Here is a 19,716-nt window from a genome sequence, read left to right on the forward strand (position 1 = left end):
AAGATGAACCATAGTATCATCTTTTTGAAAATGCATACCCCTACCGCCCTGACCAACTAAATCAGAATTTCCAGAATGGGTTGAAGCCATTATTATTATTTAACATCCTTCACAGTGACGCAGACAAAAGCTGAAAATCACAGAGAAAAGAAGAAAGGCTATAATGTTGTACTTGAAAGCCCAGCATAGCACATGAGCACAGGAAAACCTAGGGTTGTGAATTGGGAGGTGGAGCAGGATGCATAGGAGAGTGTTTGGGGCCAGCAGGGGGCCCAGGAGGGATCACACATTGAGGACTGGAGGATGCTGGGTAGTGGCTGAGGCACTGACTTAGGTGGGACTGAGCCAGAGCACAGCAATGGCGAGGCCTTGAGGACATCTGTGTGGCCACAGGCCAGAGCAGGCAGATTCTCTGTGGGTGAAAGGCAAGGCAGTTTTCATGCCTAAAAATAAAACGGGCCTCTCCCAACATTGGACTGGACTGGGTGTCATGAAATACTGAAGGGCCGTGACATGCAATTCTAATTTTATGAAAATCACCTTTTTTTTTTAAATACAAAATCAGAAGCAACGTTGCTGGGGGACCATGTCCATATATTGTTTTTTTCGGAATATTATCAATGATCCCAAAGAGCTGTCAGGTGCAAAAGTATTGAGAGAGCGCCTTTCAGGCAGGAGGCCCTGGGGTCTCTGACTCTAGCATCTTCCAGCAAGCAGGGGACAAAACAGGCAACCAAACTCGGAAGGTTCAAAAAATCCCGACGTGTGATTCAACACTCCTGATATTCCCACTTTGGTCTGACCTGGGCCTCTGGATCAATTCCCTCTGATCCTGAAAGAGTTACTGCACCTCAGGGTGGGGGCTGGCTCCCCTTCGTCCCCCTCTGGCAGCTACAGGGCCCATTATCTCATGAACTTTCTCATATCCCTGGGAGATAAGTATTTCCTTATGATAATGATTGTGATTCTCATTTTACAGCCGAGCACGTGCAGAAAGAGGGATGGTCCTGAAAAGAGAGAGACATTTTCTTCCCTTTCTCTGGACTCTGTCAAGTTCAAATCATAAAACGGAAAGCACAGGAAACATCTCTGAGCATTTTCAAACCCGAAGTAGCAGGGAGCAGCTCTGGGAGAAGGCAGACTTGGTGTGGGGGTGCTGTGCTGGGAAGTTTGTGTTCAATTTGCAGGGTGGGGGGCAGGGGCGGGGGCGGTTAGTTCCTTCTGCTTTTCAAATGCCCATAAAAAAGATGGGGTTCCAAGAATAATCTCGGGCAGGCTTCATTTTCCATATGAGGAAATGGAGGTCAGAGAGGGAACTTGTTACAACAAGAGGCGGTGAGGAGACGGGCTGGTCCCGCCCTAGCTACATTTTGGTCCTGCTGTCTTTGCCTAAACTGTTACACAGGCTCCTCCTTAGGCCAGTGTTCTGGGCAGGCAAAGGCACATCCACCGGTAATGCTGCCTCTGCTCAAGGTCATCGTGAGAGCCTGACTGCAGGCTGGACTTATCTGAAGAGTTTGAGAAACATATTGAAATTATCAAGCCTTGGAACGCGGCCTTCATTTGCACTGAGCTTTCACTGCCTTATCGAGTTCCTAGACTTGAACTCCTCAAGGTTCAGGCAGTCAGTTTTATTTGCCTCATCGGAAGCCCTGCAATCGTAGGCTTGTGCCCCCTGGCGCGGGGCGAGGATTCTAGGAGGTGTGGGAGCCACGCTGGCCCCCCAGCCCTCCAACGATTGAGCAGGGAGAGGCATTCCGGGAAAACCCCGTTGGACTGAGCGTGGGCCCCGGGCCTGGCATGGGGAAGGGGCGCAGACTGGGTGGGAAGACAAGCCATCAACACAGAGCTGTGGGCCTGGGTCACAAGGACCAGCGTGCAGTTCAGTACAGGGTGACCCCTTTCTGCACAAGTGATTTATTCCTGGAGACTTCCCATAATTGCAAATTTAAATAATTCAAAACTAATTCCCTCATAGGCATAAAGAAGGAAGGATGCATTTTGAGATTTATAAATGTATAAACACCATAAATAATTTAACTTTCCGTTGCTTTTGAATTTACTTTTAAAACAATAAATACATATTATGCAAGTAAAGTGTTCCAGGAAACTTAGAGATGTTTATTCAATGATGCTTTTTATTTTCTTGGGGTGAGCTCTACTGTTTTCCCAAATCCACCCTAAATCAACTGCTTGAGTTATCCTGGCAGATATCTGGTCTCATAGTATTTTATCACATCTAAGTCTATTTCATAACGTTGTTTTATTATGAGGAATGCTTCTCAGCAGAAGCGCTATCCCCACCACTTAATGCACCCTTGGATGGCATTGATGTAGGACATTTAAAACAATTTAAATTATAGGAGGACAGTTTAGAGAAAAAAATGACAGCAAGAGTTCCCCTCCCCCACCTTTCTGGCTAAACAACAGGGAGCTCAGGTGAGGGCCTCGCATGTGCTCAGGAACTCGGCTCTGCTGGGGGGCCCCGGTGGAAACACAGTTCACGACCAACGCAGCACTGTCGATCATATGCAGTTCTTAATTTTATACATTTTGGAGATTTGAGTTCCTCAACATGTCATCATTTTGCGTGCTCTGTTTAAATTCATCTAACTTTCTGCCATACTGTGCAATGTACAAAATAACGTAAAAGTTCGGGGACGGGAGTGGGGAAAACATATTAGAATCAGGACGAGAACTCACAACTTTTGCTCGTGGACAATTACATATGATTTATTGAGCAACGGCCCTCTAGGCCCATGCCGTTCTTACATTCTTAGCACGTCTGAAACACCCCATGGCCTCCTTCAGGGAAAGCCACTGCTGAGAAAGCATCGTGTTAGGGATCTCATTTTATTCAGTTCTCGTGGCAACACCAGATGCCAGTCTCTTTATGTCAAGTGGACACTGAGTTCTTGCGTCATTTCCTTGAGTCTCTGCTCTCTCTGAAATTGTCGCCCCATGAGCTCTGCTTGCTTTCCTAGTTCCAAATTCCGTTGTTTATCTGCTCAGCTTCTTAAGATTGCCTCTTAGCAATTACCCTCTGCCAGGCTTGTCGGCCGTCCTCCTTGCACCAAAAATGGACAGATCGACCATATACAGCTGTGTTCAGAAACCCGTGCTCATATTCTAGTCCCATAAGCCTTGGCTGCTTTGAGCTCTCTGCTGACTTTTACTTTATCTGCTTTCTTTACAGTTCTCACCTGGAGCAGTGGTCTGGCTACAGCTACTGCCTCATTACTGGAAGTGGAAGTTAATATGTTTCTGAGATTTGTAGATCGAAATCTGGGTCCTTCTTTTGAACAGATGAATGGAATTTACATATATAGTGCATTGCGTTTATTTATAGATGACGTTTTGCTGTTTTCCAATTTTTCACTGTTAAAGTTCATGCTGTAATGACTATTCTTGCCTTGTGTCCATCTTTGAGAATCCCTCTAGAATAGACATATGGAAGTGGGATCGCAGAGCCAGAGAGGATGCTCGTTGTTAATTTCATTGCTTGGTGCCACGTTGCTTTCCAAGGTAGATGGAGTATTTGTGTTTGGCAGTAGCGTTGATAATGCTTGATCGTGAGATCATTTAAGTTCTCCTCATCAAATGGAAATAAATTTGTATTTTGACTTAAGTGAATTATCAAGTTCATTTCATTTTGGGGTTCCTCTTCTGGAAATGCCTACTCACCTCTTTGGTCTACTCTTCAGTTAGGTTTTCAAGCCCCTTGGACCACAGAGCTGACCCACACCACAGTCCTTGCAATTACAAATCTCAAAGGTGACTCCTTCAAACAGGGTATGTGGAAAGCCCGTGTGTGCCTTCATCCCTTCTGATTTTAGTTACTTCTTTCTGCTCTCCTACTCTGTTATCCCAATGCCCCAGCCAAGCTCATTTCTGACCTACTGCAGGAAGGCTTTTCACATGGACCTCCTCCACAAAGAGTGTTCCTTCCTCTGAAAATCTTCATCCACTCTTTTCAGTGTCTGCTGTCATGGTATAGTCTAGACCTTTGTTCAGTCTTCTCACGTCCACCAGATCAACTCGAAGCCCCTTGAGGCCAGGGCACTGGAGTGCTACAGAGCCTAGAAATTGACCTGTCAGACACGTGGACTCTCCCTTTACTAGCCATATAACCTCTCTGCACCTGTTTCTTCATCTGTGAAGACAGCAATCCCAACCTTGTAGAAATATTGTGAAGATTAATGTCTTGACACCTTTATCTACCAAGGTAGATGGGGTGCTTAGAAGAGTCTACAAACCCCATTCATTCACAGGTTGATTAGGCTGGGCGATGCTCATTGGGTCGGGCAAGGAGACCTTTGTAAACACTCTGCAGGCATGAACTCTGGATAGAAAACACACTGATTGGGGGATGGGGGAAGCCAGGCCATTAAGATGTGAACCCAGCCACCACTCTGACTGGCTTCTTCTTGGACTAGAGCGCCAACCTCCTAACTGGCTGTCTGCCACCACTGTCCCACCTGCATGTTGCCTTTGTCCTTGTGATTGCAATCCATCTGACATGCAGAGCTAGCCATGGCATTCATCTGCTAAAAACTCCAGTGAGGTCCACTGTCTAAAAAGACTAGGTGACCTTTATCTCCCTTGTGTGACCTTCATACCATTCACAACGCCTGTCTCATCCAGCTCTCCGGTGTCTTCTCTAGTTCTCTCTGTTGCCTCAGCCTGTGCTTCCCCTCCTGCCTGTAACACCCTTCTCTCCCTTTTTGCCCAAGGATACCAAGCTCCCGAGAACAACCCAAAACCACATGCTTAGCCAAAGCTTTCCCACCCACCCCCTTTTGTTGTCCCTTGGGCTCTTTATCATAGACTCGATTATTTGGCATTGCAGTTATTTTGTATGCATGTATTTATCTACACCTGCTAGACCGGGAGCACCTTGATGGGGAAAAAATTAGTCTTGTTCATCAATGTATCATCAGCACCCAGCACAGTACCTAGACTATAAAATATACTCAAAAACAGTTAGTAGATTGTTTCTAATCCCTAATATGTGCCAGGTCTAGAGACTCACATGCATCTGACCCACAGACAGACAGGACTTACAGGTGCGTTAATGGCTTGACTGGAGGGGACAAGTGAGCTGGGACTCATCACATAGCTAGTGATTTTATGAAGGAAGTGAAAAGCAATTCCTTGCCCATGTGGGGTAAAAACAAGGGGAAGAAGCATTCCCAGTGGAAGGAAGTGGCCTAACTGGAGCAAAACAAGGGGCAGCCAAGAAAAAAAAAAAAAAAAAAAAAAAACTTCAAAAACACGGAAGGCTGAAGGGCGCCGAGACCTAAGTATCATTTGCTGAAAGTGCTCACACTGAAGTGAAGGTCCTTGGCGTGCAATGCGGGTCACCTGTTCCATGAACTTCCAGATAGCAGAATAAAAGGCGAGAGCCCACATATGGGATGACTTAAATTGGTGCGAGGGAATGTGTGTGTCACTCTGATCGGGGGTGGTACGTGCTACATTATTAGGCCCAGGCTGAGGCCACAGTACAGTCATAAATCAAGAAGCGGGTGTTTAAAAAACAGTGGAAGTGTTAAGGAAACATGAAGTGGCTGACCTGTGGGGCTGGGCTGTTACTCCCTACAAGAATTTTGATGACTAATGATGTGGATAAATAAGTGCTTAAATTTCTCATAACCACACGTGTAATTTATTTAATTCAGGGGGTATTATGCGGTTCTGGGAGCCCTTTAAGACAACAGTGAGCAGTTAGTTGGAAAAGGTTTTCCACTCCTCAAAAGAGGCTGGTGCCTTTTTCTTCTAAACAAGACTTTCCCCGCCCCCCCCCACCCCCCCTGATAACTGGGATTAATGTATAGAAAGATGGGACTTAGGAGTGGCCACCCATCCTTAGAGTTTAATTTATAGTTTTTAAAGTTCAACCCATAGATGATCATTCAATTGGGTCTTTGAGAGCCTTTTATAAAAATTAAAATAACTGAGATGGAGGGGAGTCACGTCCAAGGATTTATGGGATCACGTTGACAGAGATTCAGAGCAATCTGCCAAGGGAAAGGACTACAAGCTTTGAGGTGGAAGGAAGTCAAGCCACTGAGGCCTGAGACTAGCTGCCTACCATGCGGTTCATCAGCTGTCATGTCCTGAGCCTCAATTTCCTCATCTCGAGAAGGGGGCCAATAATAGTTACCTCACAGAAGATTGTGAAGATCAAAAGACAAATTCAGACACCTATTTCTGTGCGTGATATCCTTATTAAGATCTGTGTGAACATCAGGTATATTTCAGTTGAACAAGCAATATAGAAATATTATAAGGAAAGTTTTGTCCCAGATCATTATGAACTACAAAATCCCTAACTGGAACTGACTGTTTTGATAAAAATCTTAGAAATATGTTCTTTTATAAATATATGTGTATAAATATAAATATGTGTGTATATATATTTACTTTATAACTGAAAAAAAGATAATGAGCTTAGGACCAATGGATATGTGATTGAGGGTATAGATGATTTGTTTTCAGAACACTTGTTCATTTGACAAAAACAAACAAATGAATTAGTATTACTTGGCACATTAGTCTCAAATGTGTTAGGATTATGAGATGTATGTCGATTCATCATTCTCGGTTTTAAAATTTTTCAACCTATTTTAAAATATATTGATAAAACGCAGTCAATATCCAAATAAGTTCCCAAACATTGCAGAACATGGATGATGTCACTGCCCACAGAACGACTAGCTGGCAGCAATATGTTAGGGATGGCTCAATCATAGTTCCTCTCATTCATGATGACGAAAGTCTAAATTCAGCATAGAGATGTGTTTTAAGGGTCTTAATGTAAAATATAGACAGTGAAAATGTTGAAAACTACCAGTATTATATCTAAAATATTTTGGTTAAGGCACCATCTCAATCTAAGAAACTATTAGGATTGGGCATCAGAGGGTGCTGGCAGGGTAAGAGAAAAAAAACAAAACAAGAAAGCCAGAGGGGAAGTGGAGACCTGTTCCCAGACCCCATGCTTCTCCTGAGAGCCAGCTCAGATGTGGGCTGAAGAGGCTCTTCATGGAGCCTGTTCTTGTCTCAGTCATTCTATACTGTAGAATTCTACAGCTCCATATTCTCAACCAGGGCTATATAGTCCAAACATTTTTGGTTCTTTAAAAAAATGCCCACGCCTGAGCCCTACTCTAGATCTCTTCAATCAGATTTTTCTAGGCTAGTAACTGGGGAAGCTTAGGTGCAACTTTATGTCTGGATGCCTACCTGGTTTTCTTTTGTGCTGCTGTATTAGTTTGGAGATTGTACATTTTAAAAATCGTTTTAGTGATCGCTCTGTGTTACATCAAGTTTGATGTAACAAACTTGAATACCAATCTTCACTTTCATATTTCTCCTGGATAATCAAAAACCTTTAGAATACTTTAAAGTTATCCTTTCTTGATATCTATCTAAATATTATCAGGTATATTGTCTATTATGTTACACTATGGTTTTATGTATCTTATTGGTTTTACATAATGTTTATATACTTCTTGTTTTCTAATATAACTATCAGTTTTATACTTACTCAACAGTATTTTATTTTATCTTAATTATTTCCTGTATCTTAGAAATTCCATTTGGAATTACTTTCCTTATGCCTAAAGTGAATTATTTAGAATGTTCTCTGCTATGATCAGCTATGGCCAGTTCTCTTCATTTTGATATGATTGTGAACATTTTTATTTTACAGCCAGTCTGAATATATATTTTGCTTGAGTATAGAATTCTGGGTTGACAGTTATTTTCATTCAGTCCATCACTATCTTTCACATAGGTATGTATTTCACTTATGACCTTTTTAGATTGGCTTCTTTCACTTAACAATGTGGCTTTAAGATTCCTTCGTATCTTTTGAAGGCTTGATAGCTCATTTCTTTTCAGCCCTGAATAATATTTCATTGTCTGGTTGTATCACAATTTTACTTACTCATGTATATACTGAAGTACATCTTGGTTGCTTTGAAGTTTTGGCACTTATGAGGTGCTATAAATATTTGTGTGCAGTGTTTTGCATGGACTTAAATTTTCAATGTATACTTTTTTAATATTCCTGTGTAGAATTAGGCTTGTTGAAGTTGTGAATTATTGTTTTTCATCAGTTCTAAAAACTGTCTTTCATTATCTCTTCAAATGTTTCCTCTGTCCCTATTCTCTCTTAATTTGCTCTCTATAATTCTAATAAAAATGTATCTCATATTTTTATTCTACCTACCACAATTCTTAATCTCTCTCGTAAGATTTTCATCTTTCATTATCTCTTTGCAGCATTCTGGTTAATTTCTTTCGGATCTGTCCCTTTATTCCGTTTCGTCTCTCTTCTGCTGTTCAATCTGCAGCCAAACCCACCCTCTGAGGTTTGCATTTGTTCCAGTAATTTTCATTTCTAAAAGTCATATCTTGTTCTAAAAGTTGTCACTTTTATTGATTTTTCTCTCTTCTGAAATCTTCAAGCTCATTTTAAAAAATCCTTTGATTTGAGAGAGAGAGAGAGAGATATGTTGATGTAAGAGAGAAACATTGATCGGTTGTTTTTCCCCTACTGGGTATCAAACCTGCAAGCTAGGTATGTGGCTTGGCTGGGAATTGAACGGGTGGCATTTAAGTGTACTGGACAATGTTCCAACCAACTGAGCCACATCGGCCAGGGCTCAAGCTCATGTTTAATTCTTTAAACACAGTAAGCATAGTTATTCTATCATCTATGTCTGATGATTCCTGTATCTGAGATTTTTGGATTAGTGCTGCTGGTTCTTGCTCCTGGTAGCTGTGCTTGTACCTTACTGCTTGTCACTGCCCTTGGTAAAATTACCTACAGAGGTTTCCCAAGCCCTTTCACGTGAGAACCTTCCTCTAAAGAGAATGGGGGTGGTTTTTTTGTTTGAGTTTTTGTTTTTGCTGCTGGTCATCTAGTGCATTACTAGTCTCTAATGATTTTAGACCAAACTGGTGACTTGAACTTTCTTGGATTGCTCTGGTGACATCAGTTTGCCCTTCTACATGGGAACCAGGGCCTAGTTTATATCCTTCCAGGGACAGGGTTCCCTCCTTTAAAATTTTTTTAATAGGAAAATTCTGAGGTTTAATCAGGAAATTTTACATGAAAGACCTTCAGCAGACTCAACAAGCCCTTCCTTTTAGAACTCTCTCCCTCTTTTTTTTTATTTGTAAGATCATTTTTATTGTATTTTTTCCCATTATCATTCATCCCCCTTACATCCTCTTCCACCTCCACCGACCTTCTCCCCCTCCACTGCAATCACCACATTGTTGAGTCCTTTTTCTTCTTTTTTTTTTTGCCTGATCCCTCCACCCTCTTACCTTACCCTCCGCTCCCCCAGAGCTGTCACCTGCTCTCTATCTAGGCATCTGTCTCTGCTTTGCTTATTAGTTCAGTTTGTCCGTTAGGGTCCACATAGGAGTGCAACTCCCCTATTTCATGGGACAGTTGGGAGTGTAATACACCGTTAATCCTTGCTCGCCCTTACCCTGAGCATGTAGTCATTTAGAATTGCAGCTTAAAAGAATTTTGGTGTCTATCCTATCCCAGATTTTACCCCTGATTTTGTGCAGGCTTCACTTCTATCCTCCTTCAGGTTCTATGCAGTCAAAACAAAGTTCACATTCGTCATTGCTTCTCCTAAGGTGATAAATGTCCTCTGCGCAGAAGTAATTTTGTCTTTTCCCTTAACTTTTAACATCCTTTCCTTCATGTTTACGGGATTTCGATCTGATAATTTCTCACCATTTTGTCAGCACTTTGCTGTTTCGAAGGAAAAAAAAGTAGATATATTTTTTCTATTTTCATCAGAATTGTTAGTTGTCCTAAAATAAGGCTTATTCCAAGTAATATAGCCTGTCATTTCCTGAAGCCAAAGTCCCTGAAATAATTCTTTTGAAACAGAAACATAAAAAAAAAAAAAAATCTGTCACCACTCACTTTATTCAGAAAATTTTACATGAAATAATATTGATATGTCAAGTGTGTTATCAGTTGCATAGCAGGAAAGCTATTCTAAGTATTTAAAATCTTTAATTAGCGGGTTTTCACTAATAGGATATGTGTAATGTCTGAATTCTTAGCAGATGTCGAAGACTTAAAACTGTTGTATTTCAAAAGAAATATGCATTTGCTCTAAAGTGCAGTAATATGGTTCTTTTGATCATTGTATTATGATTTAACTCAGACATCTTTATTGTTTGTGCAATTTTTCCAAACCCATGAAATGTGATCTATATCCCTCTGGCATGAAACCAACACTCTGGATTGGGTACTGGGTTATTTAACCACCCTGATAAATAATTTACACTTGGGGATATTATGCAGAAACCTTTTCAATTAACCTGTGTTGACAGAGAAACTAAATATAGTAGTCAATGAAAAAAAAATTAACACATTCTTGACCTATTGGGCAGACAAATATTCTTGCTTAAACTATTATGTAGTCTGCAAAATAAATATGTTAAAGGGAAAGATTGAAAATAATAATGATTATAAATATAAGAGTTCAATATCAACTTTTTCTTTGATTTTAGAGAAATTTTAAACTTTTACTATATACATTATTTTAGTTCACTTAAAGAAGCATTCACTTGTCCAGAGGCTCTCAAATCTGAAAGTTTTTGGTTCAAATCCCGGTCTCATCAGGCAACTCATTTAGGCTTTCTAAAGAGCACTTCCCTTACTTGTAAATTAGGAATAAGAATAATTTGAAGTGTTGTTACAAGAATTAGTGAAAATATAGGTTAAATATGTCACATAAATAGTAGTTACTATTTTTCCAGAAAGAACTTTCTCTGGTGAATTTAATTAAATCTCCTAGTTTGTTCTATTAATTGATTATCTATAGTCTTAGAGATTTGCAATACTGTGGCATTATTTTTTTTTTTAAATAAGGTCTTTAAATTTTTTTCCATACATATATACTAACTTGAAAATTAAGTAGGGAACAAAGTCAATGCATATAGATTACAGCAGAATTAACTGTGTTGATGTTAGCAAGTCATATCTAATTAATTGAAGGCAGGCTGCTTACTAAAATCCATAGGAATCTGCAGAACAAACACTGGAAGGCAGTAGTCAATAATTTGACTGAACCGTATAGAAGCTTCCAGGGGGAACTGTGGCCAGATTAAAATTTTTTAGCCTGGAAACTTTCTTTTTCATTTCTATATATTAACTCCAAATTAGCACTGATTATAGTTGTAAAAAATGATGACACACTTATCCAAAGCATTCATATGTATAATCACATATTTTGAATAAGAGTTTGCAGGAAAACCCAGCATTACTTTCACAAGCCAGAATGGTCCTCTTCTCCCTGCAAAGGCTGAACACGTACATTTTTCAGAGTATAGGAAGAAACCAGTTAATTTAGCTCCAGCTACCCTGGCCATCAATAGCGTGTTAGACACGTTAGTTTTTAGGTCATTAATTAACTACTTAAATAACCAACCTAATATCTTGTGAGTAATTGATATATTACAGCCCTTTACCAGATGTTAGCAGAAGGGAGAGAATGTTCAAATATTTGTCCCTGCCCTCAACACACTACAGTCTGGTTCTTGAAAACTCACATCTAGCCTTTGAGTCCCCTCTTACCTTTACTTCTCCAATTAGATTTGCAGCAGATAAACAGAAATAAATATTCCTAGGGTAGCCAGGGTTTCAGTTATAAATGTCTTTCTAATCCATTCACACTACCCAAAGCACTTATGCAGGTTTATCCATCGCAAGTCATTCTACAATCTTAATCAAATTGCCTGCTGAAGGAAGCCTAGTATTTATTACATTTTTCCTAAATGGAAAACAGCTGTGATAAATTAATGTTCACCAGAAACCTCCTATTAGGAACGATTCTCAGATATTCTCTCCATGTCAGTCTTTCCAACTATGAATAATATATTCCTCTACCCCAACCTGTGTCCTTGAGTGCGGCTAATTCATTTGGTCCCTTCTACCTCTCTGTGTGGTACACTGGATGCAACATGTTTCCTGAGCCAGACCAGCAATATTTAAATGATAAATGTATATTTTTAAAAAGACAGTGTTCTTCAGAGGGTAGCATCGTTGGCAGCAACGGAATACATGTTTGCAAGGCTCCGTTCAAGAGCCGTGTCCATCCAGAGCTTAAATCTCCTGCTTATGGATTCACCAAGTGCCGGTATCACTGCTCACTGCTAATGTCACCAAACATCCAATCTCAGAATTAGCTTCCTCCCCTCTGAGTCTATAATGACTAATCCAGGTTCGGATTATAATTTGGCTCCCCAAATGGATTTCCCCACCAAGATACAATGTGCTACCTAAAGGAAAGGGCTGTCCAATTCCTCAGGTGGTTTCTCATTGTCAACCGACATTTTGACAACTCAAGGCTACTAAGCTGAGGCCCAAGCATTGTACTATTGTGATTTCCCCAGAGAAATGCCTTGTGGGTGCCTCCCTTTCATCAGCGCCCTCCCTTTCAAGCTGTAACACTCAGTTTCTCTGTGCCTTCCCTATGTTTGCACTGGCTCATTTGCAAGGTGGTTTTCATTTGCAATTTGCAAATTTATGTTTTTTCCCCTTCTGGTCAGTAATCCTGATAGTCTACTTTCTTTATATGAAACAAAATCCATCTAGATACAGTATTCCCTCACTTACTGTGGGTATTACGTTCCAGACCCCCCTCGAAGTAGGAACCTTACATTTATTCTGCACTCTTAAACCTACATAACTTTAACAACATACGTATACAGTATCGCAAAATCCCGTGACATAGCAAAAAATCCGCGATAAATAATTAAATATAATATTTTTAAAAATCCCGCAATACAGTGAGGCTGCGATAAGAGAAAGGCGATATAGCGAGGGACTACTGTATTTTAAGTGACAAGGGATAGAGTATAGAAGGTGTCTAAAGTCATGGGAAGGGCTAGAAAAGTGTGACAGGTGATAGTACTAGCGATGACTCCAAAAATACTACAGGACTGACTGGTGAGGGGAAGCCACTACTTCTGCCATGATGAGGAAGGGGGGGCCTCCAGGGTTCTGAAGGACATACTGAGTCACAACACACAGCACCACAGCTGTGATTCAGGCATCAGGAAACAGAAGCAGGACGCCACCATCACTGCAGCCACCTCCTCTCAAAGTCCACGAAGAAGTGGGTGGACACAGAATTGCAGGGGCTATCCCAATTGCCCCTTGTCATTAAAAAAGAAAGGAAAAGAAAACTAAACAAACAAAGAAAAACTCAAGTTCCACAACCTTTTTAAAATTTTTAAAATATTTTATTTTATTGTTCAATTACCGCTGTCCCAAATTTTCCCCTCATTGCTCTCCGAGGCCCTGCCCACCCCCTCCCGCCCCTGCTCCCACAATCAATCCCCACCCCGTTGTCCATGTCCGTGGGTCCCTGACACTTGTCCCTTGACTAGACCCTCCCCCTTCTTTCTTGCCAGCATCAAAGAGCCAGAAACAGTAGGAAAAAGGTCTCACTTCAAAATCTCACGGTAGGGTCACCTATTCGTTGGAAGCTGGTTTTCATCCAGAACATAGGTAATATGTTTTTCTTTGTTTGTTTATTGTCTTAAAACTCTCCAGCCTATACAAGATAAAAAGAGCACTCTAATGGTAGGTAGGAAAAAAACAAAACAAAACCCCGAATGCCAGTCAACTACATCATTCAGGTTCTATGTTCTTATGTTCCTATAAACTGCATGTAAGTTATATTTAAGGTATCCTATCTTTCCCACTCTCTACTGTTACATGTAATCTTTTAGCGCATGTCTATGTAATGTGGATAGGATCAAAATTGTGCACTGACATTATTGGTACGTTAGTTGTACTCAGTGTAATGTACTCTGGGAGATCGTGGATCATTCCATACCCAAGGAGGCTACAACTGTAATCTTAAGTGTGTATTGTGTGTATCACTGAACATCCTAGTATCACGCACAGCAGGAAGAAACAGCAAGACAAATTCCTTCTGCTAAGAAGGGCACACTCACTTTATTTCTTACATTCATATTTACTTTAATAAGATATCGACCCCCAAATCTGCCGCCCTTCTACTCTGCTAACACTTTTCTAATTTAAGTAGTCACTTTTTTGTAGCCTCAGTATGTCTTTCAAAACACTGAAAGATAGTTCCCCAGTCTTCCAGTTCACAGAGACCTATAGAGTAAAAATGTGCTTTCAGAGAAAAATTAAAAATATACATGGGAGTCTTCTCCCCCCTCCTCCCAAGGACTCCAGTGACTTTTGCAACCCCCCCCCAACCTCATTTATCTATAGGATGGCTCTTGCTAGCTTGTGTGAGCTTTTTAAAGTTCCGCCAAGCCAGCTGCATGGTCAACACAAAGACAATAGCCCCCACACACGGGGCTACATGGATTAAAGAACCCGATCCATCAGTAAATCTGCCAGATGGCAGTGGAAGAAAGCTTGTAACTCTCTCACTTTCATTTCAACAGCAGCAAACAATGTTCAATGTTTAAAATAAACTCTTCCAGATGAGCTAAAGATAAACTCTGAGGTGGGTGGACTTGTTTGCTAGGCTGCAGCTCAGAAGTGTTTGATTACATTAACACAAAACCCCTGGGTAGAGCCCGCTTCTGTCAACAGAATGCTTACCTACTACATGAAGCCATTTCCTGTGCTTTCATGGGCTGGTGGCAGCAACTAGCCTTGCTTTTTGCACAGACTAATAGTGAGTATGTATTTCTCTGCGCTCAGCATTTCCTCAGTGTGTACAACTTTAAGATATACCTAAAATGCCAATACTGTGTGTGGGTCCGCACAGATAAGAACCTTTTGAATCTCTTTGCAACTTAAACGTCTATTTACTCATTCACCTGACTGCTCACTTGATTGTTCTCATTGTAGCAAGAAAGGTGACATTAGTATTTAGAACCATTCTGCTAATAACTGGATAACTATTTAGATTTATTGGGTAGAAAGAAAAGAAAGGAAGGAAGGAAATTAGGAATATTTTTGTTGTTGTTTTTAGTAGCCTTTCATACCTGGAACTTAAGACAGACGAGGCTGTCATACATCATAAGTAATACGGCAACTTTTAAAGGTAAAATGATGTATAGGAAAATAATTCTATTAAATATTCAGGAACTTACCTATTTAACACGATGAGTAGATACTTTAAATGAGGGAGAGAAGCAAACACAGGCTGGATGATGAAAATAAATTTTAGGCTGCAAAGACACTCAGGAACTAATATATCAACAATAGTTACATATATTGGACTGTTTTAAAAATAAAACATCCCACATTTAGGTTAGAAGTCTTTGGGAAAATATGATTCACTAGACAGACACACTGATTGCCAATTCCTCCAAACTGAAACTTTTATGATATGTCAGTGAGAGCTCTATTTTATACAATGAAGCTGTCTTATTTGTAATCAGTTTATTACATGAAAAGACTGATTGAAGAACCTCATAAAAATGAGTTATATGAACCTCAAAATTATTAATTAAACTTAAGACATATGTCACTTTCATTCATCTGCCTATTTTCTGAGTGTGCGTTCACTTGGAATTCCATCCTCTTGCATTGTACTCAGATAGAATAGTCCATGACTTCCAGCCTTTGTGTCTTTAAGATGCAGTCAAAATTTAAAGTCACTTGCAAAGCACTAGATATAGACCCTTTCCATAGGAATTTTCTTTTTGTACTCATAATTTATTGGTTTGTGTTATGATTAGTAGCTTCTATTATAAATTATAACAAGCACAGCTAATACACACACACACTGGACTGGTTGGGTTTTCTCTGCTGTGTCCTCTGTGCCCAGAGCCCAGGATAATGCCTAGGCGTTCAATAAACACAGGGTAGGGCAAAAAGGTGCACAGTTGTTCATATGGAAAATAATACAATAAATAGAAATAGGAATACAGGAATAAACTGCATGCTCACAACTGTAAACCTACTTTCGCCCTGCCCTGTATTTGTGAAATGACAAATGAAAGGTACATAACTCACTCTTCCTATGTATATGACAGAACAGGTGGGAGGAGACGTGCCACAGGTGGGTGGGCTAGAGGGGAAACTGACAGCCTTGACAGCCTATAGCATTCTCGTCTATGGACCTCTGTCAGTATGTTTTACCAAAAAAATAAAATAAAAAAAGGGAGACTCAGTTGTTATGGCAAGTCTGTTACATGATGGTTGGTTACGAGTGCTCCCACTGTGCTTTGAATAGATATCTAACTTAGCAAAAACCCTTCCACATAAACTTAGTTCTCCATCTCACCTCCCTTTAGGGATGACCTACCTTCCTCTACGCTTGCTAATCTGCACTTAATTTAACTCCCCACTGTCCGGAGAAGGTTTGGGAAACATCTGACGCTGTCTGTGGGGGCGAGCCCCTGAAGGGGGATTAGTAACATGTTCTCTCTTCAGTGTGGCTTTGGACATTTGGAATCAATTAAATATTCAAATACTGGTTCTCTCAGATCTCTAGCCAGGCCCGGCAAGTTTGTGAGGGGAGGGAGTTCAAGGCAGATAACTGCTACTCCTCGCACCAAAACCTATAGCCGGAGATTTAAAAAATATGCTCTCTAGACTTGCTGGGTCTGCAGGCAAACGGACAAGATTAGAAATGATAAGGAGGAACAGCAGGAGCCTTTTTGAGAAATAGGAGTTACAGTGTACATAAGGGTGGCTGCCACGCAGTGTCTTCCAGACGAACGAGTAAGTGCCTCAGCGTAAGGACAACAGCGTGGCGTGAGCCAACAATAGCTTTTACATTTGTAAAGGGTCGTAGAAAATACACATAACACAGACTGTATGTGGCCTGATAACTTTAAGTATTTATACTCTGGACTTTTGTAAAATTTGCTCATTCTTGGTTCACTTTAGCTTCTATTATATGTACTAATATAAATATTAATATTAATAATTACTATTACTATTAATAGTAAGGATGAGGTGCATTGGGGAAGGAGAAATTGATGAGGGCCCACATGGGCCAGACAATCTGCTAAATGTCTTCCATACTCTGCCCATTCATTCATGCGCAATGCTCTGAAGGAAGCCTTCATGACATCAGGGATAGAGCGGAGAAAACAAGCTCAGAGAGGTTAAGGAACTGTCCAACGTCACAGGGGAATTAAGTAGTGGAGCTTTTACTTGAACCCAACATGGCAGTGTGTTTAAGCAGTGAAATCGCTTTTCCAGTTAAATGCTATTTAGTTAAAATAATTACCCTGAAAAACTTGCAGCAGAAGACCCACCAACCTCAGCCCTTTTCAGAACAAGCTGTTTGGAATAGAAATCAGCATTTCAAAAGGTGAAGTCAATAATCAACATGAAAATGGGTTTTCAACTCTGTCCGCACATTACACATTTTCTGCTAACACTATTTTCCTAAGGTCAGAGGAAGTATCAAAGTAACACAATTGCCTTTTACTTATTTCTGTGCCCAGTGAAATGATTAGAAGTCAGCAGAAGGGAGAAAGAAGAGAACAGCAAAAGTTTAAATAATCTTCAAAATCTAAGTAGCCATACTCTAGCTATTAGTCCTCGATTCCATCAAACGCCGGGTGGGAAGGACATCTTCCAAATGGCAGCTCATTTTACCCTAATAGTTGGTGTTTCCAGATGAGTTTCTCATTTTCCATCATGATAAATTAATATATCCTATTTTATTATGGTGCCACAAACAAGAACTCTGAAAGGCTCAACTCTTACAAAAGGCCCAAATCCCTTGAAAAGCATCAGGTATCAAAATGCAGCCAGAAAAGATGGTATTAAAAGAAAAAAAAGGGGGGGGGGCTCCTTTTTAATGAAGTCGAGGTGTAGGACAGATTTATTAGCTTCCATTTTTCCAAGTTGCATTCTGGTGTATTTCCTGCCCATATTTCTAAGTTCAGCAGATCTCTTTGTAGGATTGTTTTTTAAAAATACGTTTTAAAAACCATGAGGTGGCTAGACCCACTACACCTGCAAAGACATACCAATGATGATACAAAGTGTTCCTCATATTCACAACCCAGGCTCTAACAGAAAACAGACCTTCTGTATGATCTGCCAAGATCCCACCATTCTGAAAAAGAACTGATACCGGTAACTAGAGATTATAAAGTCTTGAGAATCATAACCAAAGATTACCCCTGACCAAAGTGGTCCTTAAATTCAGTGTAGTTCAGTCTATCCTTTTTTTTTTTCTTGACTTTATACAATTATTTTATTTTACACTTTAAAAAAAGATTTTATTTATTTTTCTAGAGTGGGGAAGGGAGGGAGAAAGGAAAACTTCAATGTGTGGTTGCCTCTTGTGTGCCCCCAACTGGGGACTTGGCCGGCAACTCAGGCATGCGCCCCAACTGGGAATTGAACCGGCAACCCTTTGATTCGTAGGCTGGCGTTCAGTCCACTGAGCCACAACAGCCAGGGCTTATCGTTTACTGTCATAATTCTTTTCCAATATTGAGATGGTTAAGACAGATCATTAAAATAATTATTTTGATGCTGTAACAGATGCCTACTACATTCCTAGGTAGACTTTACTTTTATGTACACCATTGATTCCTTATTATTAGTTCAAACATCATTATCAAATGTTTACTGGGTCAGGTATTATACTTGATTCTTGAGGAAGGGAACTAACAAGAACAAAATAAAACCTTTTCTTGGACAATTTCTATTCCAATTGTCTACCTAGCTTTGTGAACAAATAATTAGGGCAGTAAATCCCTAGTAAAGTTGCCAAGATCAATGAAAAGTAGAAAGAGAATTGGCTCAGCTTACAGGTATGGGAACATAATTGAAGGCAATGTTGAAGAGTAAGTAGCATTCCCAGTGGAAAGGAGAGGGGCATTCCAGACTGAAAGAACAACATAAGGGAAGGCCAAGAGGTGAGTGTTCGGTCTACCTGGAGAGCTAGATTACGCAATGGAATAATAGGGATGGGCTGTCCAAGACACTAACTAGTCACTAGGCACATGTGTCTATTTAAATTTAAATTAAGCTTAGAAATTCAGTTCCCAGTCATATTTCAAGTACTCCACAACCGCATATGTTGAGTCTACCGTGTTGGACAGTGCAGAGGGTTATTTCCATCGTTGGAAAGTTCTATTAAACGGCACTGAGTGTCGTTCACGGAGAATCTGAAATGTATATGAAACAGTTTAAACTTTAGGTAGAAATGGATTATAAACTACTACATTCTACAGAGTCCCTTCAGGAATATCCTAGGGGACTCCGCCTCATCCACATTGCTCTGACCTGCTTTACGAATCCAGCTTCTGCATCTGAGTAAGGTTCTTTTTGAAGGAAGGATTCTGCAGCTTTAAATAAAAGAAGACTGGAAACTGTTATGGGTAATTGGGACCCACCGCAGGTTTTTAAGCAGACAAATGACACTGCGACACAGATTTGGGTTTTACAAACATTCTCCTTAAATCAGCAAGATACGTGAAAAGACAAAACACGTGGTACATGCTAACGAGATAATAAAGGACTAATTTCAGTGGAGCTTCTAAAGAAATAGATAATTAAGACTTTGCATCAGTAAATTTATTCCAAGTAAGAATTATACACATACATCAGGTATATTATTTCCACACAAAAACCAGCACTGTAATAAAAATATTTAACACTTTGGCCATGAAACTCAAAGACAAAACTTTCTCAAGGTATTTTATTTTAAGCGAGTTCTTTAATCCATGCTTGTTCAATTATACTTTAAA

The sequence above is a fragment of the Furipterus horrens genome, unplaced genomic scaffold, assembly GCF_987537825.1.
Source record: "Furipterus horrens unplaced genomic scaffold, mFurHor1.1.pri manual_scaffold_6, whole genome shotgun sequence".
NCBI lineage: Eukaryota > Metazoa > Chordata > Mammalia > Chiroptera > Furipteridae > Furipterus > Furipterus horrens.